The 27,575-nt window shown below is 41.2% G+C and overlaps 1 protein-coding gene across 23 annotated transcripts in view; it reads right to left on the bottom strand.

Moving 5' to 3' along the window:
- NRXN1 (neurexin 1) overlaps window positions 1–27,575 on the bottom strand; it is a 1,265,182-nt gene that overhangs the window by 875,067 nt on the left and 362,540 nt on the right. The gene's annotated exons all lie outside the window — the stretch shown is intronic.

Below are 27,575 nucleotides of genomic sequence, written 5' to 3'. Positions count from 1 at the left end.
TAGGAAAAACTTTTTCACTAAGAGGGTGGTGAAACACTGGAATGCGTTACCTAGGGAGGTGGTAGAATCTCCTTCCTTAGAGGTTTTTAAGGTTAGGCTTGACAAAGCCCTGGCTGGGATGATTTAACTGGGAATTGGTCCTGCTTTGAGCAGGGGGTTGGACTAGATGACCTTCTGGGGTCCCTTCCAACCCTGATATTCTATGATTCTATGATTCTATTAGGTCATTGTTCAATCTTAAAATGGCAATGACAGAGACATTTGGTTGTTTAAATAAAAAAGTGATACCTTAGAAATACTCAAGACACATTAACTGACTGCCTGATTATTGGCTGAGATACTATAAGTTATTGCAAAAAACTTTTAGGCCAAAAGGATAACCTGCAGACTTGTGTCTGAGTGTTTCTTGACTGATCAAGTTGGCAGAATCAATGATGATTTCACTGTTGCAGGATATTAATGAACTTAAAGTTAGAGGTCACATGTAACACAGTAATAGGCAAACTTCTCAAGAATGTAAAACTCTGGATGCTTCTCTGAAACTTAACCAAACCTTTTGATCTAGAAATCAGGCAAATAAACTTACATGAGTGTAAAATTTTATATAGTAAATCTCATTTCAGAGGATTTTATCTTAACCTGAAGTACTTGTGAACCATCACAATTGTGAATACAGAGACAGCAATGCATGCAAAGTTTCTCAGAGAATGGGAGTGTTATACACAGACACACACACTATATATATTGTATATATATAGTTTATATACACACTATATACATCATGAGTTGAAAGCCATGTTCACTGATGAATTTGCATTTTTAAATTTCTTACAATGTAAAGATTCTTCAGATATTTTTATCCTATACATACTAAGAGGCTTTTTTTTTTCTTTGCTTTTTTTTTGACATTTGCTGTCAACAGCTTTGAACAGCCTACATTAAACTTTTCATATCCTCATTTTAAGTCAAATTAAAACAAAACAAAACCACGCTATCATCATTAGACATATGCATGTTATAATAAACTACCCCATGCTGTTTTCCATGAATTTTTATGACAGTAAAATCCACAACAAAATTCCCCTTTCAGAACCTAGAATCATAAAAAATTGGGGTTGTAAGAGACCTCAGGAGGTCATCTACTCCAATCTTTGCTCAAAGCAGGACCCACCCCAACTAAATCATCCCAGCCAGGGCTCTGTCAAGCCAGGCCTTAAAAATCTCTATGGATGGAAATTCTACCACCTCCCTAAATAACCCATTCCAGTGCTTCACCACCCTCCTAGTGAAATATTTTTCCTAATATCCAACCTAGATCTCCCCCACTGCAACTTGAGACCATTGCTCTTTTTTCTGTCATCTGCCATTACGGAGAACAGCCTAGCTCCATCCTCTTTGAAACCCCCCTTCAGGTAGTTGAAGGCTGCTATCAAATCCCCTTTTTTTCTTTTCTTTTCTCACTCTTCTTTTCCCCAGACTAAATAAGCCCAGTTCCCACAGCCTCTCCTCATAAGTCATCTGCCCCAGCCCCCTAATCATTTCTGTTGCCTTCTGCTGGACTCTCTCCAATTTGTCCACATTTCTGTAGTGGGGGGGCCAAAACTAGATGCAATACTCCAGATGTGGTCTCACCAGTGCCGAATAGAGGGGAATAATCACTTTCCTCAATCCGCTGGCAATGCTCCTACTAATGCAGCCCAATATGTCGTTAGCCTTCTTGGCATAAAGGGCACACTGCTGACTCATATCCAGATTCTCATCCACTGTAATACCCAGTGAGGTATGAATCCACGCAAACAATGTACAGCTGCTAAAAACATACAAAAAGCTATCATCTGATGTGCATGATTTGACAGTCTCTTCTTGGAACAATTCATATTTGCATCTCCCCAGTTCGAGGATGATTCCAAAAATGATAGCTGGTTATTGCTGGTGGATCCGCAGATGACTAATGAGTAAGGCTAAGATTTAGTCATGGGTATTTTTAGTAACCATGACATGTCCATGACTTTTACTATAAATACCCATGATGACTAAATCTCTGCTCCTGGGGCCCCGCTCTTCTACTTCCCAATGCATGTGATAAGAAATCATATTCCTACCCACGTTATTGTCTCACAGGGGCATCCAAACAAGGAATCTCTGACATAAAAATTGGCTCCTGGTAACCTTAATTTCTGTATCATTTTGTCTTGTCATTTTTCCATTTGGACAAATATTGATTATTCCCCCAGCCTCAAAGTTTCAATTATGAAGCCTTTGCTATGTGACCAAGTTTCTTTTTACAGTCATTATGTTCTTAATGAACATACCTATTTTATGACAGAATGGGTTTCAAACAAAATATTTTCAATAATCTATTTCCAGCATTACAACTTAGACCAAGGAATACTCCTGTTCAAACAAGGTAAGCACAACGTGGTTTTAAGTTACATCATGAAAAAGAGAGGGAGATCAGAATACCCAGAAAAGTACATTCTTAGTCACTTAGTCTAAGAAAGGCATGGTTCATTTCCCAGAATTCGCTGAAATGAGGAGGAACCTGAATAACGTGATCCTCTTATTACCAGGTTTCAGAGTAACAGCCGTGTTAGTCTGTATTCGCAAAAAGAAAAGGAGTACTTGTGGCACCTTAGAGACTAACCAATTTATTTGAGCATGAGCTTTCGTGAGCTACAGCTCACTCCATCGGATGCATGCCGTGGAAACTGCAGCAGACTTTATTTATACACAGAGAATATGAAAAAATTCTCTGCTGCAGTTTCCACGGCATGCATCCGATGAAGTGAGCTGTAGCTCACGAAAGCTCATGCTCAAATAAATTGGTTAGTCTCTAAGGTGCCACAAGTACTCCTTCTCTTATTACCAGTGATCTTGGATCACAGAAGCTGCTGGCTCGTCCCTGTGGCCCCTGGCGGGCGCTGCCCCTGCCCCCAGCACTGTCCCCGCAGCTCCCATTGGCCGGGTGCCTCTTGCAGGCGCAGGCAGCGCACGGAGACACGCTGTCCCCAACAGCCGGCCTGTGGTGAGTGCCTCCCAGCCGCAGCCTGCACCTTGCACCCCCTCCAGCACCCCAGCCCCCTGTCTCAGGTCAGAATCCCCTCCCGCACCAAACTCCCTCCCAGAGCCTGCACCCCTCACCCTCTCCTGCATCCCAGCACTCATACCCAGGTTGGAGCACCCTCCTGCACCCAAACTCCCTCGCAGAAAAAAACTAATATAACAGCTGTTCTAAGGTAAGAAGTAGGCTCTTTTGAATTAACTTAACTATATTCTACGTTTTAAGACTGAAATATAACCACAGAACAGCTTTATATCAGCTAAAACGCAAGTTTAGTATAGTGTTAAGAACCTCAATGCCATAATTGTGATCATTTTGTTTTAAATCAGGAAAAAGGCTTGTATACAGGGGCCCCATAAAATCTAATCACTCTGGGCCCAAAGGAGAGTTAATCCGGCCCTGATGGTACAGTGTTAAAAATACTATTCCATCTGCATATAAATATACCTTTTCATTGTAATTGTTCAGGACTACCCAGTCCAATATACTCTGGGAATTCCAATGCCATCTTTGGAACTCATTGGATAATAGACTATATATACTAACCACACATCAAATATTATCTCTGTTATATAAGGGCTTTAGAATGACATTTATATGTAAAATGTGCAATGAGTATGCTTCATCATGCTTCCTTTTCAGACAACTGCAAACAACCTTTGAGTAAACTATATTAAAATACTCCCTAGCAAGTAGAATACAAATTGGAGTAAAAAAGTATATTCATGCATGTATAGAATAAGCATAGTCTTTGAAGTACTCTTATCATAAGTGTCATCTTATAATAGCAGGCATATATATCACACTAGATGCTGCTTAGAACTCTAATTCCAATGGCTGAAGTAGTGCATACTGAAGATAAAATATGTTAAGTACTTTTGTGACTGTACCATAAATATGAATAATTTAAATTAATCCTTTTCTTCTGCAATACTAATTCTTGACTAAAACTATGTTCCATGTACTATCTGCATGAAATATCTGCCGATTAGCCAGTTGCAACACATTAAATGATGTATTTAGCTTAGTGTTAAACTTTTGATGCTGTTTCAGTACCCTTGCTGCCCTACAATGACATTTTTTCTGGAGACATTTTCTTTTGATACTTCAAAAGTCAGTGATTACATTACAGATGTAGGCATGACAGGAATCCATAATGGCCCCACTCTCTTTGTAGGCAAATTTTGCAACTATGGAGACTTTACAGATATGGAAAAAGTCGTGCATAGTCAGTTTTATACAGCAAGGGATCTTTAGAAGTGAAATGCTTTAGTAGAAGTAAAGTGTATAAGAATAAGAAGTCTGGCTTAAAAAATAAAGTTCTCCAGGAAAAACATAACTGGACATTGCCATTCAGTCTTGACAAACAATTTAATAATTGCAAAAACATATAAACTGAAATATGTGCTTTCCAAAAAATTCCTATGCAGTCTTTAAGGCTTAAATACAATGACTAACAAGCTATATTTATACTAGTAATGCCCTTATTAAGCATGGATTGAAGAGGAAACCATAGTTATGGTATTATTTATATCTTGCCATTGCTAACTCAACTCCCCATTACAAACTACTTTGACAGAGACCTATTTACTAGGAAAAAACATCTGAAAATGAAAAAAAAAATCTGGATTAACCAAATTGTATTAAGAGCTCTAAATGTCAAGTGTTATATTGCCTCCAATAAGATATTGATTTTTCTCTCAATTCAGAATTTAAAAGGCAAAGGAAGACTATATAACCAATATAATATGTAAATATTGATTTTCCATTCAAGTAAATATTAATCTGCTCTGACTCAGCTGATATTTACCTTGAGGAACAATCAATTTTGATGTTCACTGAAACAAGAAGTCAATATAAGTATTCGCAAAAAGAAAAGGAGGACTTGTGGCACCTTAGAGATTAACCAATTTATTTGAGCATAAGCTTTCGTGAGCTACAGCTCCCTTCATCGGATGCATACTGTGGAAAGTGTAGAAGATCTTTTTATACACACAAAGCATAAAAAAATGGATGTTTACCACTACAGAAGGTTTTCTCTCCCCCCACCCCACTCTCCTGCTGGTAATAGCTTATCTAAAGTGATCACTCTCCTTACAATGTATATGATAATCAAGGTGGGCCATTTCCAGCACAAATCCAGGGTTTAACAAGAACGTCTAAGGGGGGTGGGAGGTAGGAAAAAAAAGCTATTACCAGCAGGAGAGTGGGGTGGGGGGAGAGAAAACCTTTTGTAGTGGTAAACACCCATTTTTCATGCTTTGCGTGTATAAAAATATCTTCTACACTTTCCACAGTATGCATCCGATGAAGTGAGCTGTAGCTCACGAAAGCTCATGCTCAAATAAATTGGTTAGTCTCTAAGGTGCCACAAGTACTTCTTTTCTTTTTGCGAACACAGACTAACATGGCTGCTACTCTGAAACCTGTCAATATAAGTATTGTTATGTACACTCTGCATCTTCATCAAAAACAGTGGGAAAAATCTTCATTATGATTATACATTTCAAGGATGCCAGTTTTCCTTTATAATTACTGTAACTGTTGAGCTGTTGCTTATTTTGTGAAGATGTCTTTTTTGTTGCTGTGCTAATAGTGTGTATTTTATTTAATAATGTGCAAACAAACTTAGATGTTTAAATTGGCACTTTAGATATTAAACAACAAATACAAAAAATCACTTCTAAAGGGGAGATGATGAGTTATGGATCATATAAAATGCATGAATAAGAGGAACAACAGTGGCCTGGGGCAGAGCTGGCTAACCAGCCTCTCACCTTGCGCCCCGAGACCTTGACTGTCTGGTGGCTCCAGGACCCTCATGACTTTCCAGTCTGAGGCAAAGTCCTGACACCATTGTCTTGGGACAAAGACTTTGCAGTAGCTGTGACATCACAGGGAGTCACCAGTTGGGACTGGACAAAATTCTGTCTTATAAATTCTGTTTAACTATATATATATATATATAGGCAGCTAAATCTTAGAGAAATGCTTTTGTAAATAGGTGTGATGCAATTCTTTTCTAGAAGTTGTATCACCAGTAAAGTTTTTTACTGCTACATGGACAGTCCTGCAAACACGCAAGCACTGGATTTCCTTCTCTTATGGAAAAAAACGGATATCATGTATGTCATATAGTAATTATTTTCCGCAGTTACCATATGAGACAAAATACACAGGGAGCAAGAAATGCATCTTGATCCCAGTTAGTATTTGATTTCTTGTTATTCATCTTCATCTCAACTCTCATTTTCAGAGATATATTATGCATTTTCAGAATTAGGCTTTACTTTCATAAATATAATAGTTCAAAACATAAAAGATTTCTTAATGATGTATCTTCATGTTTAACTATTGTGAACACTACCCCTTTTTATCATCCTGTTTCTTTATTCTTTTGTTGGTTTTGCTTTGTTATGCACAATACGGTTAGAGTATTCTATGTTAATAGTGGGGATTATTTTGTATTTTACACTTGTTCTGGTTTTATCTTCTCAAGGTCAAAACATTTTTTTCTATGCAAAAGCTGCTCTGTGGAGGTTCTCTCTTTCTCTCTCTTTTTAAAACTATGCATTTCTTCTTTCTTCCTAATTCCCAGACATGTTTAAAATTCTAATCAGACTGTGAAAATCCACATCCTAATACAATCTAACACACTGAATAAAATTCACCCATCTAACATTACTTTGTTCCTGTGTATTTTATGAACCTTCCACAGAAAGTTAATTTTTTTGCAATCAATCTCATTAGATTTCCAAGTAATAGCCAGAAATAAGAAAAGGAAGAGAGAAATTTCTATTTTATTATCTATACCAGTGGTTTTCAACCTTTTGTCATTTGCGGACCCCTAAACATTTTCAAATGGAGGTGCTGACCCCTTTGGAAATCTTAGATAGTCTGCAGACCCCACCACAGGTCCATGGACCACAGGTTAAAAACCACTGATCTATGCAATTGGTCTACTATTTAAACAATTATTCATTACCCACAGCCCACTTCTCATACTTTGCTCTTGTCTGAGCCCCTTTGTATTAGTTCAACATATAAACAACATTAGCAGTTGTTACCTCACCCTCCAGTGAACAGTGTTGCCTTGGAACATTTGGAAATGGAGATTATCAGTTGGCTAGAGGCATTTAGCAGATAAGAAGTTTCAAAACTTTCTGGGTGAAATCCTGGCCCCATTAAAGTTAATGGCAAGGCTCCTATTGATTTCAATGAGGTCAAGATTTCACCTCAGAGTCAAATCCTAGACATTTTTCTCAGTCCTTCTTCTGGCAAAATATGTGTTTGCATATCATAAATCAGTGCTGGACAACATGGTAATTATCATTCTTCATTCCCAGACTCACTTATCACTTCTTTGGTCACCACTCTGCTCTGAATTCAGACTGCACGCTGGCAAGGGTGGCTGTCCTGCCCCATCAAAATGTACTATCCCATTCTGCAAGATTCTGGTATCCTTTTATGGCACCAAAGCTTATGCTTAAGTCTGCCGCTTTTCAGAAAAGGGATTGAGCATGTACTTATTTTTGCCTTCAATAGGCCTTAAGCAAACCCTCAAGCAGTTTGATGAATAAGAAAGCTTTCCTGAATTGGGGATTGAGACAACTACACACTTTTCACATCTTCTTGTTCAAAAGAATCCTCAAACATGATATGGTTCATCACAAGTGGAAGGAATTAAGTTTAGTTATTCCAATCCTATCTCCCCAACGTGGGCATCAAAGACACATTTCCTGAGAATAAGGTATTCTTAATACTTAGTACTATTGCACAGAAACTTCTGCACACATGTATTAATTATGTTGCAGCAATTTGGCATATATTGCAGCTAATTAAGAGGTGCAACTAAAGAATTGGCATACCAAGTGGTTTCATGACCAGCACTGGGTGAGAAATAATCCCATAAACTACACAAAAAAGCTAGTGATCAATGTATATAGGGTATCTCCTATCTCTTTGAAGCTTATAACATGGGTAATATTCTTCATTTAAGGAAAAAGCTGTATTAACTGCCATAAAATTATGCCAGTTTACACCAATTGCACATTTGCTCTTATGCATCCAAGTTTGGTCAGCAAAAGACTCTTCTAACTACGGTACAACCCCCTTGCCATATTTCATGTTCCTGTTTCAAGCCCCAGAGGTGCTAGCATACATTAAAAGAGTCAGAGTTAAAATAGTCAAAATGGCCTATTTCCCCCCATCTTTGTACACAGAAACAGATGAACTACCGTCACCAAAAATGCAGAATGTTTGACAATATTATAAGCAAACAAGAACAAGGGCTGATAATGCTAAGCAATCAGCAACTTAAATATAGATGGTTTACGATGTGTTCCCCTATAACCAATAGCTTAGAGAAAATGCATTTAAAAAGCTGTACTTTTGAAAAACGTTCCAAATGATAGAAAACAAAAATCCTAAACTAAAACCCCTTTGTTCAAAAATGTCTGAAAGTGCAGCTATACAAACAAGAAGATAATCCAGAGAACCTTAACTCTGCCCACATAGCCATTCAGCCACTTTCCACCCAAATTCACAACACAACACATTTATGCCTACACAACACAAATCTTCAGCATTCACAATACGCAGCACATACTGTTCCAAACTCAAATGAATACTGTACATACTAGTCACCTATTGTACAGGAGCCATTGACCCAACATTCTGATCTTCCTCCAATCCTCCAGTAAATATGGGTCAATCATCATTTCACCACATGCCCTTCATACACAAAACAAGGAACAGGCCTACTGCCCTCATCCTATTAAAATTTAAGAGATAGGTTCACACATTATATTCAACCACCACCATTACTTGGATTCACCACGGGCAAGTCATACCTGACTAATCTAATTGTCTTCTATGAGAAGATAACTGGCTCTGTGGATGAGGGGAAAGCAGTGGACGTGCTATTCCCTGACTTTAGCAAAGCTTTTGATACGGTCTCCCACAGTATTCTTGCCAGCAAGTGAAAGAAGTATGGGCTGGATGAATGGACTATACGGTGGATAGAAATCTGGCTAGATTGTCAGGCTCAAAAGGTAGTGATCAAGGGCTCCATGTCTAGTTGGCAGCCAGTATCAAGCGGAGTGCCCCAAGGGGTGGTCCTGGGGCCGGTTTTGTTCAATATCTTCATTAATGATCTGGAGGATGGTGTGGACTGCATCCTCAGCAAATTTCCAGATGACACTAAACTGAGAGGAGTGGTAGATACGCTGGAAGGTAGGGATAGGATACAGAGGAAATGGTTGTAGGGGACAATCTTGGTTCAAGTGATCATGAGCTAATTCAGTTCAAACTGAACGGAAGGATAAACAAAAATAAATCTGCGACTAGGGGTTTTTGATTTCAAAAGGGCTGACTTTCAAAAATTAAGGAAATTAGTTAGGGAAGTGGATTGGACTGAATAATTTATGGATGTAAAGGCAGAGGAAGCCTGGGATTACTTAAAGTCAAAGCTGCAGAAGCTATTGGAAGCCTGCATCCCAAAAAAGGGGAATAAATTCATAGGCAGGAGTTGTAGACCACGCTGGATGAGCAAGCATCTCAGAGAGGTGATTAAGAAAAAGCAGAAAGCATACAGGGAGGGAAGATGGGAGGGATCAGCAAGGAAAGCTACCTTATTGAGGTCAGAACATGTAGGGATAAAGTGAGACAGGCTAAAAGTCAAGTAGAGTTGGCCCTTGCAAAGGGAATTAAAACCAATAGTAAAAGGTTATATAGCCATTTAAATAAGAAAACAAAGAAAGAAGAAGTGGGAACGCTAAACACTGAGGATGAAGTGGAGGTTAAGAAAAATCTAGGCATGGCCCAATATCTAAACAAATACTTTGCCTCAGTCTTTAATAAGGCTAATGAGGATCTTGGCGATAATGGTAGCATGACAAACGGGAATGAGGATATGGAGCTAGATATTACCATATCTGAGATAGAAGCAAAACTCAAACAGCTTAATGGGACTAAATTGGGGGGGGGGGCAGATAATCTTCATCCAAGAATATTAAAGGAATTGGCACATGAAGTTGCAAGCACATTAGCAAGAATTTTTAATGAATCTGTAAACTCAGGGGTTGTACAGTATGATTGGAGAATTGCTAACATAGTTCCTATTTTTAAGAAAGGAAAAAAAAGTGATCCGGGTAACTACAGGCCTGTTAGTTTGACATCTGTAGTATGCAAGGTCTTGGAAAAAATTTTGAAGGAGAAAGTAGTTAAGGACATTGAGGCCAATGGTAAATGGGACAAAATACCAAAATGGTTTTACATAAGGTAGATCGTGCCAAACCAACCTGATCTCCTTCTTTGAGAAAGTAACAGATTTTTTAGACAAAGGAAATGCCGTGGATCTAATTTACCTAGATTTCAGTAAGGCGTTTGATACCGTGCCACATGGGGAATTATTAGTTAAATTGGAAAAGATGGGGATCAATATGAAAATTGAAAGATGGATAAGGAATTGGTTAACAGGGAGACTACAGCAGGTCATTCTGAAAGGTGAACTGTCAGGCTGGAGGGAGGTTACTAGTGGAGTTCCTCAGGGATCGGTTTTGGGACCAATCTTATTTAATCTTTTTATTACTGACCTTGGCACAAAAAGTGGGAGTGTGCTAATAAAGTTTGCACATGACACAAAGCTGGGAGGTACTGCCAATTTAGAGAGAGACTGGGATATCATACAGGAAGATCTGGATGACCTTGTAAAATGGAGTAATAGTAATAGGATGACATTTAATAGTGAGAAGTGTAAAGTCATGCATTTAGGGATTAATAACAAGAATTTTAGTTATAAGCTGGGGACGCATCAATTAGAAGTAATGGAGGAGGAGAAGGACCTTGGAGTATTGGTTGATCACAGGATGACTATAAGCTGCCAATATGATGTGGCTGTGAGAAAAGCTAATGCGGTCTTGGGATGCATCAGGCGAGGTATTTCCAGTAGAGATAAGGAGGTGTTAGTACTGTTATACAAGGCACTGGTGAGACCTCACCTGGAATACTGTGTACAGTTCTGGTCTCCCATGTTTAAGAAGGATGAATTCAAACTGGAACAGGTACAGAGAAGGGCTGCTAGGATGATCCAAGGAATGGAAAACCTGTCTTATGAAAGGAGACTCAAGGAGCTTGGCTTGTTTAGCCTAACCAAAAGAAGGTTGAGAGGAGATATGATTGCTCTCTATAAATATATCAGAGGGATAAATACCAGAGAGGGAGAGGAATTATTTAAGCTTAGTACCAATGTGGACACAAGAACAAATGGATATAAACTGGTCATAGGGAAGTTTAGACTTGAAATTAGACGAAGGTTTCTAACCATCAGAGGAGTGAAGTTTTGGAATAGCCTTGCAAGGGAAGCAGTGGGGGTAAATGACCTATCTGACTTTAAGATTAAACTCAATAAGTTGATGGAGGAGATGGTATGATGGGATAACATGATTTTGGCAATTAATTGATCTTTAAATATTCATGGTAAATAGGCCCAATGGCCTGTGATGGGATGTTAGATGGGGTGCGATCTGACTTACTACAGAGAATTCTTTCCTGGGTATCTGGCTGGTGAATCTTGCCCATATGCTCAGGGTTCATCTGATTGCCATATTTGGGGTCGGGAAGGAAGTTTCCTCCAGGGCAGATTGAAAGAGGCCCTGGAGGTTTTTTGCCTTCCTCTGTAGCATGGGGCACGGGTCACTTGCTGGAGGATTCTCTGCTCCTTGAAGTCTTTAAACCATGATTTGAGGACTTCAATGGCTCAGACATAGGTGCGAGGTTTATCGCAGGAGTGGGTGGGTGAGATTCTGTGGCCTGCATTGTGCAGGAGGTCAGACTAGATGATCATAATGGTCCCTTCTGACCTTAATATCTATGTATATAGACTAGGGACCGAATGGCTAGGCAGCAGTTCTGCAGAAAAGGACCTAGGGGTTACAGTGGACGAGAAGCTGGATATGAGTCAACAGTGTGCCCTTGTTGCCAAGGAGGCTAATGGCATTTTCGGCTGTATAAGTGGGGGCATTGCCAGCAGATCGAGGGACATGATCGTTCCCCTCTATTCAACATTGATGAGGCCTCATCTGGAGTACTGTGTCCAGTTTTGGGCCCCACACTACAAGAAGGATGTGGAAAAATTGGAAAGCATCCAGAGGAGGGCAACAAAAATGATTAGGGGACTGGAACACATGACTTATGAGGAGAAGCTGAGGGAACGGGGATTGTTTAGTCTGCAGAAGAGAAGAATGAGGGCGGATTTGATAGCTGTTTTACATTGTTTTATTTTTGAATACAGTTATTTTTTGTACATAATTCTACATGTAAAAGTTTATTAGAAAGAGATTTCACTACAGTACTTGTATTAGGTAAACTGAAATATACTATTTCTGTTATCAGTGCAAATATTTGTAATAAAAAATAAATATAAAGTGAGCACCGTACACTTTGTATTCTGTGTTGTAATTGAAATCAATATATTTGAAAATGTAGAAAACATCCGAAATATTTAAATACATGGTATTGTATTATTGTTTAACAGTGCGATTAATCGCGATTAATTTTTTTAATCGCTTGACACTTAATACTCTTAATACTTAATTCTCTGCAAAACTAGACAGTCTGTAACATTTACACCACATAGACAGAAGGAAAGCAGCATATGCATACAATGTGCTGATTAACAATGAAAATCAGCTGCGATATTTCTGAACCTACATTTTAAAGATGATTCAAATTATGACTGGGCAAAATGAAGACTCTTTGAACTACAGTAACACTGCATTTCAGTCCCCCAAATGATTGTCGCTTGTTGAAATGCAACCTTAATTTTGAATTTCTTGGCTTTCAAATGGGGACTTTTTTTCTTTGTTGCTGTTTTTTCAACATATTTTAAGGGTAGTTTAAGCTTTAACTCCATCTGCACAATTCATCATTAAATGTGAATTAGCCAAAAATATATCACACAATCATCACTGATGTACAGCTCAGCAAATGCATGTTGCCTCATGCATGTGTTAAATACCAGAGTTGTTTGGCATTACAATTAGGGTTGCCAATTTTCTAATAACACAAAACCGAACACCTTTGCCCCACCCCTTCTCCGAGGTAATGCCCCCCCGCTCACTCCATCCCATTCCCTCCATCGCTCACTCTCCCCCGTCATCACTCACTTTCACTGGGATTGGGGGTGGGGGAGGGCGCTGGCTGGGGATGCGAGCTCTGGGGTGGGGCCAAAAATGAGGGGTTCAGGGTGTGTGTGGGGGATCCAGGCTGGGGCAGTGGGTTGGATATGGGAGGGGGCTCAGGGCTGTGGCAGGGGGTTGGGGGGCAGGAAGGGGTGTGGGCTCCAGGAGGGAGTTTGCATGTGGGAGGGGGCTCAGGGTTGGGGCTGGAGCTTAGGGTGCAGGAGGGGGTTCCGACCTGGGGCAAGTGGTTGGGGTGTGGGCTCCAGCCAGGCAGCACGTTCCTTAGGTGGTTCCTGGAAGTGGGTGGCATGTCCAGCTCTTTGGTACAGGGGCCAGGAGGCTCTGCGCACTGCCCGTGCCCACAGCGCCGCCCCCGCAGCTCCCATTGGCCCTGGTTCGTGGGCAATGGGAGCCTTGGAGCTGGCGCTCGGGCAGGAGCACCATGTGGAGCCCCTGTGGCCGCCCCTGTGCCTAGGAGCCAGACATGCTGGCTGCTTCCAGGAGCCACACAGAGCCAGGGCAGGCAGGGAGCCTACCTTAGCCCTGCTGCGCCGCCAACTGGACTTTTAGCGGCCCAGTCAGCAGTGCTGACCGGAGCCACCAGGGTCCCTTTTTGACTGGGCATTCTGATAGAAAAAACAGATTCCTGGCAACCCTAATTACAATGCTTGTATCTAAGAGTGTTCTTTTATGAAGTTTCATCTAATAAGATATTCCATAACATAATTTACAAAAGTGTCTATATTCTGTAACAATGCCTATTCTGTATTGCTGTTGAGGGGCCTTCTTTCTCATGCTAAGCAGACTTAATTTTGATTTATATCTGTTTAAATTAATCTCAGCAGTTTACTTGCTTAAAAAGAAGGCTTTGTTTTTCAGTTGCATACCAATTGATTTACTAGTGCTGTTTTGCACATTATTCTCTACAGCAACATTTCTATTTGTACTAAGTTAGAAGTCTGCAATATCTGCCTGGTGCTTTATTCTAGCTGCGTGTAATTCCTTGCATGTTTTCATACACCTTGGAAAATATATCTGTGCAGGAATTCACTGGCTTCTGCACTACCCCGGTGAAGTGGGCTAGCGAAAGGATCTGAGTCCTCGCTCCCACTTCCTTTACCCAGTGGCCTCCCTGCCCTTCAGGACTCTCCTTCCACTCTCCTGTCTGGCAGAGTCCTCATAACCCCAACAAGGCTGGGCCCCGGATTCCTGGGGGACTCGACCCCCAACCCTGCTGTGGTCACCTAGGACAGGGGCTAGGGTGTCCCCACTCCGGGGTACTCTCTCTGCACTGGGCACTTCTCTGACCCACTGATCATTAGATACAATTTAAAGCAAATGCAAGTTATTTAATCAACAATTAATTGTAAAAAGAATAAGGGAAAATGGGAAAGGTTAAAGGAAACACATCAACCCGCTCTGTGGCAGGGAACATCACAAACAGTGTCTCTGGAATGTCAGGGCAGTTCACAGTCTGTTCCTTGTAAGTCTCAGGCCCTGGCTGTGCTGCAGGGATGCTGTGGGTTGGACACTTGCTCTGCTGGTGGCCACCCGCCCTCAGGCTCTAGGTGGCAGGGCCCTTCTTCCCACCTTTGCCCCCACCCTGTCAGGGTTACCAATCCCCCTTCGAGTCCAGCCTGCAGAGCCTCCTGGCTGAGGCATCTCCCTGTGCTGGGCCCACTACCCAGGGTCCCCCCATCTCTCTCACCAGCTGCTCACGACACCTGGCTCCAGACTGCTCCAGCTCCAGTTCCACTCTGTCTTAGCTCCAGCTCCACTCTGCCCCAGCACGGCTGCTGCTCTGCCTCCAGCTCCCTGGGCTGCTTCTCTGGCCCCTCTGGCTCTGGTTGCTGCAGCTCTGCTCCCAGGACAGGTCTGCTCTGCAGGCTGCTTCTGTGACTCTGCTCCCAGCACTGACCTGCTTCCTGGGCTGCTTTTCTGGCCCCTCTGGCTCTGGTTGCTGCAGCTCTCCTCCCAGGGCAAGACTGCTCTCTCTGGGCTGTGCCTCTGGCTCTGGTTGCTGCAGCTCTGCTCCCAGGACAGGGTCTGCTCTCTCCGGGCTGCTTTTCTGGTCCCTCTGGATCTGGCACAGCTCTGCTCCCCAGCTCAGCTTGGGCCCCTACTTTCTCCATAGCTCGGCCCCACTCTGTCTGACCCAGGCAATTCCAGCTCACACGGAGGACAGCACCTCCCTGCCTCCTGACTCCCTGATTAGCCTGCCCGCCCTGTCATTCAGGCTGACCGGGAGCATTGGCCTCTCCCCGTTGTTCCTGGGGGCTGTCAGTCTCAGGGTCCTGATTCCCCATCGACCCTTCCCCCCTTTTAGTACTGGGAGCTAGCAACTAAAACACCCCCACTGAATGTTAGTAAGGGGGCAACAGTCCCCTTACATAAGCACTAGGCGCATGACCTTGGTTAGCAAGACAAGCTTGTTACAAGAAATAACCAGGTTCATGTATGCTATTTAAATTAATATTCAAGGATATTAGTATATATTTGTACATATAATGCTCATTTATACAAAGGCAGTTAAAATGCTGCTTCCTGCATCCTCAGAGGTGGTGGTGGTGGGGAATTTGTCTGGGCCAGGACAGCAAAAAAATCTGTGATCCTTTAAGGATTGCACTGTCCTACTCCCCCACTGCCCATGGGCACCCAGCCTCCCCTTGGCTTGGAGAAGGGGACTCCTTAACTGCATTCTTCACGCAAGAGCAACAGCTCCCCCTTGGACCAGATTTCTGGGCCTGCTGTGGAATCACTCTAATCACCTTCTGGGGCTGGGAAGTAATTTTGCCCCTCACTGCCTGACCCACTGGGGGATTTTCACCTTTAGGCTGTGAGGCGTTTGAGTTCTCACAACTCGTTTACTGTCCAGTGCAGGAACTTGTTCATTAGGGGTCTGGGTCCCCAATAAACCAGAACTGGAATCAGGATTGGGGAGGGTTTCCCTGCTACAGAAAGTGGGGAGTGTGAGAGGGGATTCAGTGTCTAGGACAGTACAGGGCCACCCCCTCCCCAGACTCATCTACTTAACCTTTGTACAAGGGGAGGATGGAGTAGTCATTGCAAGGTACTGGGACCAGTTTATGGTGATGCAGAAATGCAAGTTGGGCGCTTGAAGCAGCCCTCCCCCACATGGTACAGTTTAAGTAGTGCAGGAAGTGGTTGCAATAATAAAGCCATGACCTAGTTGAACTACATTCCTCAGGTGAAATCCTGGCCTGCACTGAAATCAATGGCAAAACTCCCATTGACTTCAACAGGAATAGGATTTCATCCCTGGTTTCATAATTCTGTGGGGCTTGGAACAATGGTTTATTTTATCTTTAGGCCATTCCTGAGGCTATTAGTGGTAGGCACAGGTTTTTCCTTCAGTTTATAATGTGAACACTGCTACAAATACAACTATCTGGACATCCACCATAAAGATTAAAAAAAAAAACCTTTTAACTGTACCTGTAATACACATTTATTATTTGTTAAATGCTAACCTAAAACACAGATCTCAATATCTGAAACCTAAAATGATTATAATCTATGCAATGATGCAAACACATTGTGTGCTTCTCAGCTGCAAGAATTTTTGCTTCCTACACTTCTTTAAATACCACCATTTACTGTACTATGCCACCACTGAAGAAAAACAGATTCCAATAAACTTCTTGTGCTGAAAAGGACAATTACAATCCAAAGCCCTATTTTGAGAGGCTGTGGAAAATCAAGATCAAAATTTTAAGGGACAATATAACTTGACTTAGCTGCATGTGTTCATTAATTAGGATTTCATGAATTCTCGCTGTAGCTTTACCACAAACTCCTACTATTGCTGCTTTGAAACCCTCTATAGGAATGTACTCATAGTGGACTTTGGATCAGGCCATAAGTCCATGAAAGGATTTCAATAGCCCATAACATACTGTATTGTGTGGGGTGTCAGAGCAGTGGACCGTATCATCAAAGAGCTAGTCTGTTAAATTAACAGCTATGAAGGGTGCAAAGAATCTGCATTATGACAGTTAATTTATTTCACTTGGATTACACTTTCCCATTTTTCCCCAAGTGCCAAAACCATCACTGCTAAGATGTAACTTGCACCTCACAGTAGGGACATCTCTCCTATACTGTTAATTTAGGACTCAGTCCTGCATGGTGCTCAGCACTCTGGTTCTGATTCAGCATAATACGTAAGCACACAGTTAGCCCAACTGACATCAATGGAATTTTCTGGATCAAGGCCAGAGTGCTTAGCACCTTGCAAGATCGAGCCTACAGATACCGCAGTGATGGAGAACACTCTCCAATTTGAGTTATAGTAAATCATTGTTGTCCATTGCAGAAAGTGTTTTGCTATGCAAGCAGAGTTTTTTCACATCTAATACAATGTACATGTACAAAAGATAATAAGGAAATCACGGAGTAGGGGAAAGGAAAGAATCCATCTTGAAAAATAAAGTGCAGAATTTTCAATGTCATATTTGACAAGTTAAATGTTTCCCTCAGGTATTCTAAAATTAAACAACCTGTACTTTGATAGTATTTTAATTCAAGGTCTCAATGACCTTAGCCATAAGAAGAAGATTTAGATAAGGCTGAACTGTTTTTAAACCTCTTTTCCAGGAAGTACAGAAGGCATATCTTCTACCATCTACTTTTTATTTCTTGAACAATCACACATTTTAGCATACAGATGAAAACAAATTGAAACTGGGGCTCTGACCCTGTACTGGGAACCATGTAAGTGGGCTCCTGCATAAGCACATAGATGCATTGACTCCCACAGGTCTGTGTATGGACATGAAAGGGCCTATCTGACTGTCAAACTCCTGTGTGTTCCTTCTGAAACATAAAAGAAAGACTCTATTCCATTACCTATGCTATCTTTGGAGGATTCCACATTCAGGACACAGATGCAAAAGCGTGACCACACTTATTATAGGCTCTGTATCAGTAGTTTCTACTTTTAGGGTTCAAGATTGCTTCTTTTTTTATGATATGAAGATCCAGTAAATACCAATTTTCCTATAACCCAAGAATGCTCAAGACAACTCAGGAAGAGACAATGCCAAGGAAGCAATTTTGTCACAAGTGTAATGAGCAGAATTGTGCATGAAAATCAATAGTAATACATGGACTTCACTGAGTAGATGAGTGCCAGAATCTAGGATGTGTACTGCTGATGAAGAGAATTGGTAGTATTGTAAAAAGAACTTGTGCCTTTAGAGGGAAGCTACATTATAGAGTAAGTTACATGGTAATCACATTCCCCTCTATCACTTAAGACGCCAAATGGGGGGGTGGGGAGGACTGTGTGCAAAGGGCTCTGCAGGGGAGCGCATGCATTCTTTTCATTACAGAGAAAGGGTTTCTGCGGCAGCCCTTGATACATTCATGTGGAAGGTTCTAATGAAGGTTGACCAGGAGATGGTCAACAGGGAGAGTTTCCGGGTTCAGTGGTACCAGAATGTCACACAACTAGTTCAGAGAAGCTATGGTTGCTAATCTAGGCCATAGACTTGAAAACGAGCTGCAGGGAGGGTTGAGGTTGACAGTGGGATGTGAAGGATTTCACCTGCTAAACATCTGCATATTCCATTATGAGTCAAATTGATTTAATCTGGCATGCATTTGTACTTGTCCACATAATGAAGTCTGAGTCATGTTACCTTAGCTAAGGTTTCAGATGACTAATTCTAAGAGACACACATTTTGCCACCTAACTTTCCAAAACAAAACCGCAAAAACCAAGGCACAACATAAAGACAAACCCCAAAACAACCTTCCACACCTCCACTGCCATACACACACCAGTAAGAATCCTTGTTTCTTGAAAAATCTCATGCTTAAATGTGGACCAGAAGGGGAGGATTTTGCTTTTTAGGACTGGAGGACATTACAATAATTTAGACAAGCCAAGTTACGTAGCTCTGGGATAAAAAAAAAACAACACTTTTTTTTTGGTGCATTCTCCTGATGTTCTCATGTCACCTAATAGCTCAGAAAACTCTTGCTTTTATAGGATTTCTCACTTGTGGTTACTGAATTCATAACCAGCAAAACAATCAATGTATATCATTTGGGGAGCTTGAATATATATTTTTGGCCATCAATTTTATAATTATTTCTCCAGCAGCCAGCATTACAATGATTTTCAGAACAGCATGCCAGGCCTTTACTGGAGGTCTTTATTTAAAGGTCCTAATCCTTACTGGTACTGAATGCCAGTCACTTATATTAAACTTCAACAGAACATGGGAGTGCTTGGCACTTTGTAAGAGGCTCTCACCATCAGCTCCTCATATAAGCCAGTCCATTTTTGCTAAAAATATGGTATGTAAGCTAGATAAACGCTGAATTTCTAAGGCAAGTAACTGACTTGTGACATTTACAATGTTCACCTGAAAGTCTGTGACACACCTCGTTTTTCATTTAATTGTAAATAAGATGATATTTAACTGCAGTGATCAGAGATAAATCTTATGAACAATTTAGAGATCTATGAATGATAAGGTTATACACAAGAAAACAACATTTCTTTTCCCCAGCTGTCAAGGAATGTTCGTTAGAGCCACACACATATTTTAAGATTACTAGAATGTTGCAAAAACATGTGAACTGGACTTCTCTGCAATGACAGAAGTGCAGCAATACCCAGATGTGGGTTGTCTACAGTCAGCCATTCTGCCTAGAGTGATGTCTGCTGAATGATGCTAGATACATGCTTTTTTACATCCAAGTCATAGAATCATAGAAGATTAGGGCTGGAAGAGATCTCAGGACGTCATCTAGTCCAACCCCCTGCTCAAAGCAGGACCAATCCCCAATTAAATCACCCCAACCAGGGCTTTGTTAAGCCTGACCTTAAAAACCTCTAAAGAAGGAGATTCCACCACCTCCCTAGGTAACCCATTCCAGTGCTTCACCACCCTCCTAGTGAAAAAGTTTTTCCTAATATCCAACCTAAATCTCCCCCACTGCAACTTGAGACCATTACTCCTTGTTCTGTCATCTGCTACCACTGAGAACAGTCTAGAGCCATCCACCTTGGAACCCCCTTTCAGGTAGTTGAAAGCAGCTATCAAATTCCCCCTCATTCTTCTCTTCCGTAGACTAAACATCCCCAGTTCCCTCAGCCTCTCCTCATAAGTCATATATTCCAGTCCCCTAATAATTTTTCTTGCCCTCCACTGGATGCTTTACAATTTTTCCACATCCTTCTTGTAGTGTGGGGCCCCAAACTGGACACAATACTCTAGATGAGGCCTCACCAAAGTCGAATAGAGGGGAATGATCATGTCCCTCAATCTGCTGGCAATGCCCTGACTTATACAGCTCAAAATGCCATTAGCCTTCTTGGTAACAAGGGCACACTGTTGACTCATATCCAGCTTCTCGTCCACTGTAACCCCTAGGTCCTTTTCTGCAGAACTGCTGCCTAGCCATTCGGTCCCTAGTCTAGCGCTAGATGGGATTCTTCTGTCCTAAGTGCAGGACTCTGCACTTGTCCTTGTTGAACCTCATCAGATTTCTTTTGGCCCAATCCTCCAATTTGTCTAGGGCCCTCTGTATACTATCCTTATCTTCCAGCGTATTTAGTACTCCTCCCAGTTTAGTGTCATCTGCAAACTTGCTGAGGGTGCAGTCCACGCCATCCTCCAGATCATTAATGAAGATATTGAACAAAACTGGCCCAAGGATCGCCCCTTGGGGCACTCCACTTGATACCGGCTGCCAACTTGACATGGAGCCATTAATCACCATCCCTTGAGCCAGCTTTCTATCCACCTTATAGTCCATTCATCCAGCCCATACTTCTTTAACTTGCTGGCAAGAATACTGTGGGAGACTGTATCAAAAGCTTTGCTAAAGTCAAGGAATAGCACATCCACTGCTTTCCCCTCATCCACAGAGCCAGATATCTCGTCATAGAAGGCAAATAGATTAGTCAGGTATGACTTGCCCTTTGTGAATCCATGCTGACTGTTCCTGATCACTTTCCTCTCCTCTAAGTGCTTCAGAATTGATTCCTTGAGGACCTGCTCCATGATTTTTCCAGGGACTGAGGTGAGGCTGACTGGCCTGTAGTTTCCTATATCCTCCTTCTTCCCTTTTTTAAAGATGGGCACTATATTAGCCTTTTTCCAGTCATCTGGGACCTCCCCCAATCGCCATGAGTTTTCAAAGATAAGTCCAGTGCCCCAACCCACTACTCATTTTCATTGCCCTCTGCTGGATTCTCTCCAATTTGTCCACATCCTTTCTGTAGTGGGGGGACCAAAACTGGACGCAATACTCCAGATGTGGCCTCACCAGTGCCGAATAGAGTGGAATAATCACTTCCCTCGATCTGCTGCAATGCTCCTACAAATGCAGCCCAATATGCCATTAGCTTTCTTGGCAACAAGGGCACACTGCTGAGTCATATCCAGCTTCTCATCCACTGTAATCCCCAGCTCCTATAGCAGTGCATGGGACTCTGCACTTATCCTTGTTGAACCTCATCAGATTTCTTTTGACCCAGTTCTCTAATTCAGTGGTGGGCAACCTGTGGCCCGTGGGTCGCACGTGGCCTGTCAGGATAATCTGCTGGCAGGCAACGAGACAGTGTTTACATTGACTGTCCACAGACACGGCCACCCACAGCTCCCATTGGCCACGGTTCACCAATCCTGACCAGTGGGAGCTATACGAAGTGGTGGCCAGCATGTCCCAGTGGCATACGCCGCTTCCTGCAGCTCCCATTGGCCAGGAACGGTGAACCACGGCCACTGGGAGCTGCCGGCGGCCATGCCTGCGGACTGTCAATGTAAACAGGTTTCAGAGTAGCAGCCGTGTTAGTCTGTATCCGCAAAAAGAACAGGAGGACTTGTGGCACCTTAGCGACTAACACATTTTATTTGAGCATAAGCTTTTGTGGGCTACAGCCCACTTCATCGGATGCATGTAGTGGAAAATATAGTAGGACGATTTTATATACACAGAAAACATGAAACAATGGGTGTTACCATGCACACTATAACGAGAGTGATCAGTTAAGGTGAGGTATTACCAGTAGGAGAGAAGAAAAAACAAAAAAAACAAAACAGCTTTTGTAGTGATAATCAAGATGGGCCATTTCCAGCAGTTGACAAGAACGTGTGAGGAACAGTATGGGGGAAAAATAAACACGGGGAAATAGTTTTACTTTGTGTAATGACACATCCACTCCCAGTCTTTATTCAAGCCTAATTTAATGGTGTCCAGTTTGTAAAATTAATTCCAATTCAGCAATCTCTCATTGGAGTCTATTTTTGAAGTTTTTTGTTGTAATATTACAACAGTGCCCCACTTGTATATGAATTTCTGTATGTATTTGCACACATTTACTACAATTACTCATGCAAAAGAGTATTTAAACATATTTATGACTATAGAGACAAGCATCTAGCAATGAGGAAGTAGACACAATGGATGTGGGTACATATTCAGGTAATTAAGGGCACAAAAGTAGGTGTACAGAGCACATGCAAGAATGTACAGTAAACTCTAGCCTCCCATTTTAAAAAATGAGGCTCATCAAGGATGCAGGTGAGTTCTTAATTTCAACTGTTTGATCAATTTAAAACTCATTTCTCTTTCTTTTATTATGCATTATTTAGAAGCAGTTCAAAGAAACTTTTGATTCCTCAGTAGTGAATTGGTAAACGGAAGGCACCAAGCTAAGATCAGTGTGACTAAAATCTTGCAATTTGGAAAGAAGCAGTGGATCAAATTGTGCTCGCAGATGCAACTGTACAGAGCTATTAATGTCAGTGGCATTACACAACTGTACCAGAGCTCAGTGTTTTGGCCTATTATTTTTTAAAATATCCACAAGCTACCTCAGATCGTGAACAATTATTTCATGTATAGACTCAGCCAATGACCACTAAATGTAGTTTGCTACACGTTTTACAACTATCTACAATACAATCATATTCTGATGTGTCTCAAATACATCTTCTGACAACAAATAGGTGGGTCCTTGTGAATGGGTGTGTGATTAGTTTTAAATGGTTAAAGCTTCACTACCTCTCATCTAACAGTCTTGACTGGCCTCCATTTATTCAGAGCAGATACTGTAACCACAGTTGGACAGCAGCGATGCTTTCATTTATGCACATCTAAACACTACAGTGATAGGCACATTCAAATTCCACAGAGTCGTCTTAGAAACAGTCAGTCTCAGGAAGCTGTTTGTCTCACAGTGTCTTTCTGGGTACAAAGCCCCTTCAGAACAGGACTATGCAAAACTTGGCAATTGACCTGTACTTTTTGGTTACAAATTGAGCCTCCCGGAGTTTTGCTTTCAGTTCTGGATTTCAACTCATCCCAAACTACAGAAAGGGAAACATAACTAAATATGAATTCTGCCCAGGGTCAGATCTAATGATGAAAAACTGTACTGAAATAATAGCCACCAGTTTAAACAAGCAAACAGTTTCATGAATTTTTCTGTGGCAACCACACAGATCAGCTTTTGATATCTCTTTTTGCATGAGCTGCTCACTGACAAAAATATGTCAGCTTTAGATCAGTACATTGGAGCTCTGTCTAATTCTTTCCTGGTGTTTTGTGGAACAGTGATCAACACTCATTTTATTAAATTATAGGGATGCCACAAGAAGGTTGTTTATTAACTGACATTTTATGCTATAAAAGAAGACATGGCAATACACCTGTCTTTTTAATCAGAGCTAATGAGAGATGCTGATACTGTTGGATCCATTAGCAACCTCCCATTTACAAAAATTGCTTTCTTGGAAGATTCAAAGCTGGATGAATTCCAGCTAGTTAACACTATTTCTGAAGAAACTGCAGCTCCAGCATTTGGCTGGAAAAGCTGCCTAATACCTAGTGCCAGCAGATTTTTTAGGATGTTCTTTGATACCTATTTCAACTTCTGTAAGAAAGGTGGGAGTTATCTTGGACTCACAGCTTTCTTTTGATAAACATATTAAAAATGTGGTCAAAAACAGGGTTTTTTCTCATCATTTTGGGAAATATCATTTGGGATTTAATCCTACCTGACTCCTGCAGACTTGGAAATCATGTGGCAGGTTTGCTACACCTAGACAGGTCCACAATTCTGCTCTTCTCTCTTTGCTGCTATGCCAGCATTTTTTCTCCTACAGACACTGATTGATCCAGAATGAATGAGACAATGATCTCTGGTCCCCAAACAAAGAAGAATAATCCATTCCTATTCTGATATCTTCTCAAACCGATTTTCCATTTCCCTTTTTGTCTCATGTACTTTGGGTCTACAGAATTTCATTGAAGTTCTCAGTTGAAATAAACCTAATTCCCAGCATTTCCTAAGGGATTTAATTCTTCCCACAGTTCATGTTTATAATCTTTATTGATACGAGGAAGTGGCACATACAAATCAAGGAAAAAGTGGGTTTGCTATGTTTCCTTTAAGCTGGACTTCTAGAAATTCCTAACTATGTTAAGTTTTTGTCCAAGAGACTTTGTACAATTGAACTGCTCCACTGTGAAAGTCTTTACTGGGTGACGTTACACTTCTCTGTAGCAGTTTTAAATCTGGGTTTAAAACTTTAAAAATATTTAAATGAGCCAATAATTATATTAGGAACAACTGCTATTAAAATATGGGAGGGTTTTTTACAGCACATTCAAATTGTTGAGAAAATGTCAAGTAATTAATATATTCTTATTAATATACTAAATAGAAAATAGTATTTCTACACATAATATTTTCCAAAGGATGTTCACACATTGTATGTCTAAAACACGTAGTACCTAACAGCTACAATCCATTCCAGAAGGTTATTTCCAAATGCCTGTGCAACATTTATAATACACAGCACAAAGAGCTATTATGTGTTTCTTAACTAGTTCATTCACTATAAAGATTTCTGAAGTACATATTACTACAGTATCTGACTGCCCTTTACATAATTTCAATCAAGAAAACACAGCATTTTTGCTTATATAGGGAACATATAGTTAATACATCTGCAGTGACAAAATCATAACTGAAATGAGGAGTGACCAGACAAGACTTGCTGTCAAGGGAATTCCACATAGAGATAGTTAACAACCTGGCTGTTAGGCCTTGTATCTTGCTCTAAAATACCCAGGTTCCAGCTTCAAGGACATCCAGTGGGAGTAATCTTCAGACCCAATGCACTGCAATTGAATATGTCCTACAACCACCTCCTGCAAGTACCATCCAGGCAACTGACAGCAAAAGAATTTCTGCAAAGTACAGCTACTAAAATGGGGTACATGGGAGAAACAGTCTCTAAAATAATGGGTTCTAGACCATTTATAATTTGAAAGTTTGTAATTCAAGGTGTTGATGGATCCCTGATGAGCAGCCAGTTCAGGGCAAGGAAAATATGTATAATATGCTCATTGCATAGAATAGAATTGCTCTGCCCTACCTAAAAAGGCATGGATAATAGTGACAAGGCCCACAGGGAAGAAAATATCTTGGGTTGCCAAAAGGTAAGAGGAGGAATTTCTCGCCACTGCTGTAATCTAGTAGCAGAGACTAATTCAGTAAAATCCAGAAACTATAATATAACTATAATCCTCAACTAAGAAAACAATCATAGTTCCTCCCAATTCCTCAAAAGGCTTCCTATTGCAAACAAGCAGTATTTCACTTCTACCTAAATTAAGATCATAGCTTGCTGCAGTATCTCTCTAGCTGTTGGGGATGGGAGTTGGTCCTAAACCTACGAGCGCTTCATGTTTTAATCAAAGGAAGTTTCATATATGGAGTGCATGCAGGACTAGTCGTTAAGAGAGCAAGGGAACCACTCAGTCAGGACCCAATGAGGAGGAGATATTGAATTAATTGTTTCCTGCGTATTAACAACACTGTAGCCAATAATACCTTAGTCTCTCCAAACAGTTATGCATACCTGGGACTTCAAAAGCGAGAACCCTCAGGGAAGATCAACTGTCTAGCGCATTGCTTAGGATATCTTAGAGACAATGAATAAAGCCATCTTAAAGTGGCTATGTTTAACTCCTACCAGATTTTCCACAGTTTAGTCATCAATAATTCTGACAAATAATACTGTCTGATCTTATTCCATTGTCCTGCAGATGCATTAAATATTCATACTAAGTGAACCATCAGGTCTGCAGACCAAATACAGCTGGTTTGGAAAAGTTTAACTTTCATCTAAATTTTTACAAGGGGGGAAAACAAAGTTTACATTTTTGTCTACATTTTTGTACACACTGTTTTTTGTACACACTGTTTTAATTGAAAAACCAAAATATTTTCCAAAATTCTCAGTTGTTTTGTTTTGGTTTTGATAAGAATTGTTCAAGGATTTCTGTCAAAGTGTTTCTAGATGGAAAATTATTTTTTCCGCCAAACAGAAATTTTTGGCCAAAAAAACCTAAGGAAAATTGTGATATTTTGTTAAAAATTGAACTCCTAAAAACAGACATGTTCAAGCAATTCAAAATGGCAACACAGAGCCTCACAGAAGATTCAGTTCAGGTTTCTTATGCTCTCAGTGTTCTTGATGGCTTGGCTCTCTAGGTGGTCTAGATCTCCAATGATGCACTGCTGCTTGGGACTCCTATGATGCATTCTGACCTCTCACCAAGTAGTAGTGCTGAAACTAGGGGTGCTGGGAGTGCTGCTGAACTCTCTGACTTGAAGTAGTCATAACAAACACCACATACATGGTTTCCATCATCAGAACCCCCACTATACAAATTGTTCCAGCACCCCTGTCGCCAAGAGGGCAGAAAATGGCGCATCATAGGAAGAATAGTGGACTGGTCATGAGTGGGGGAAGGGTCCAGCTTGCAGGTGACAGGACAGACCTTTCTGAATTCAGACCCTCAATTTGTGAAACTGCAAAAATAGTGTGACTGTTCAGTCCATCCTGGACATAGCTACCATGGTCCTGGAAGGAAATCACCTCATAGCTGATCAATCTTGTTGGCAGAGCAGACTGAAAATTCTCCACGGTGAGAAACATTCTCTTGAGACCCAGTGAGGGCACTCAAGATGGCTCACCACCCAGCTCAAGGCTGCTGAAAAGCGATTTATAGGTGCCATGTTGGAGGAAAAGACAGGCCTCTGAGCAACCATAGTTCTGTAGGAGACAGTGGAGGTCAGTCTCAGTCCCATACCACTGATGTACCAATCTGTTTCTCTCTCATACTTCACATGTCTCAGGCCATTGATAAACTATAGCAGTTTCAGACCATTAAGGGAAAGGATCCTGGTATACACTCCTCTCCGCCCAAAGGTATAGATCCTACTGGAAAAAACTGGAATATGCCAGTGCCATTAAAAGCCCTTTATAAAGATA

Source organism: Lepidochelys kempii, chromosome 3 (assembly GCF_965140285.1).
Source record: "Lepidochelys kempii isolate rLepKem1 chromosome 3, rLepKem1.hap1, whole genome shotgun sequence".
NCBI lineage: Eukaryota > Metazoa > Chordata > Testudines > Cheloniidae > Lepidochelys > Lepidochelys kempii.
The sequence above is the reverse complement of the archived record's forward strand: the minus strand, read 5'-3'. Positions and strand labels throughout refer to the sequence as shown.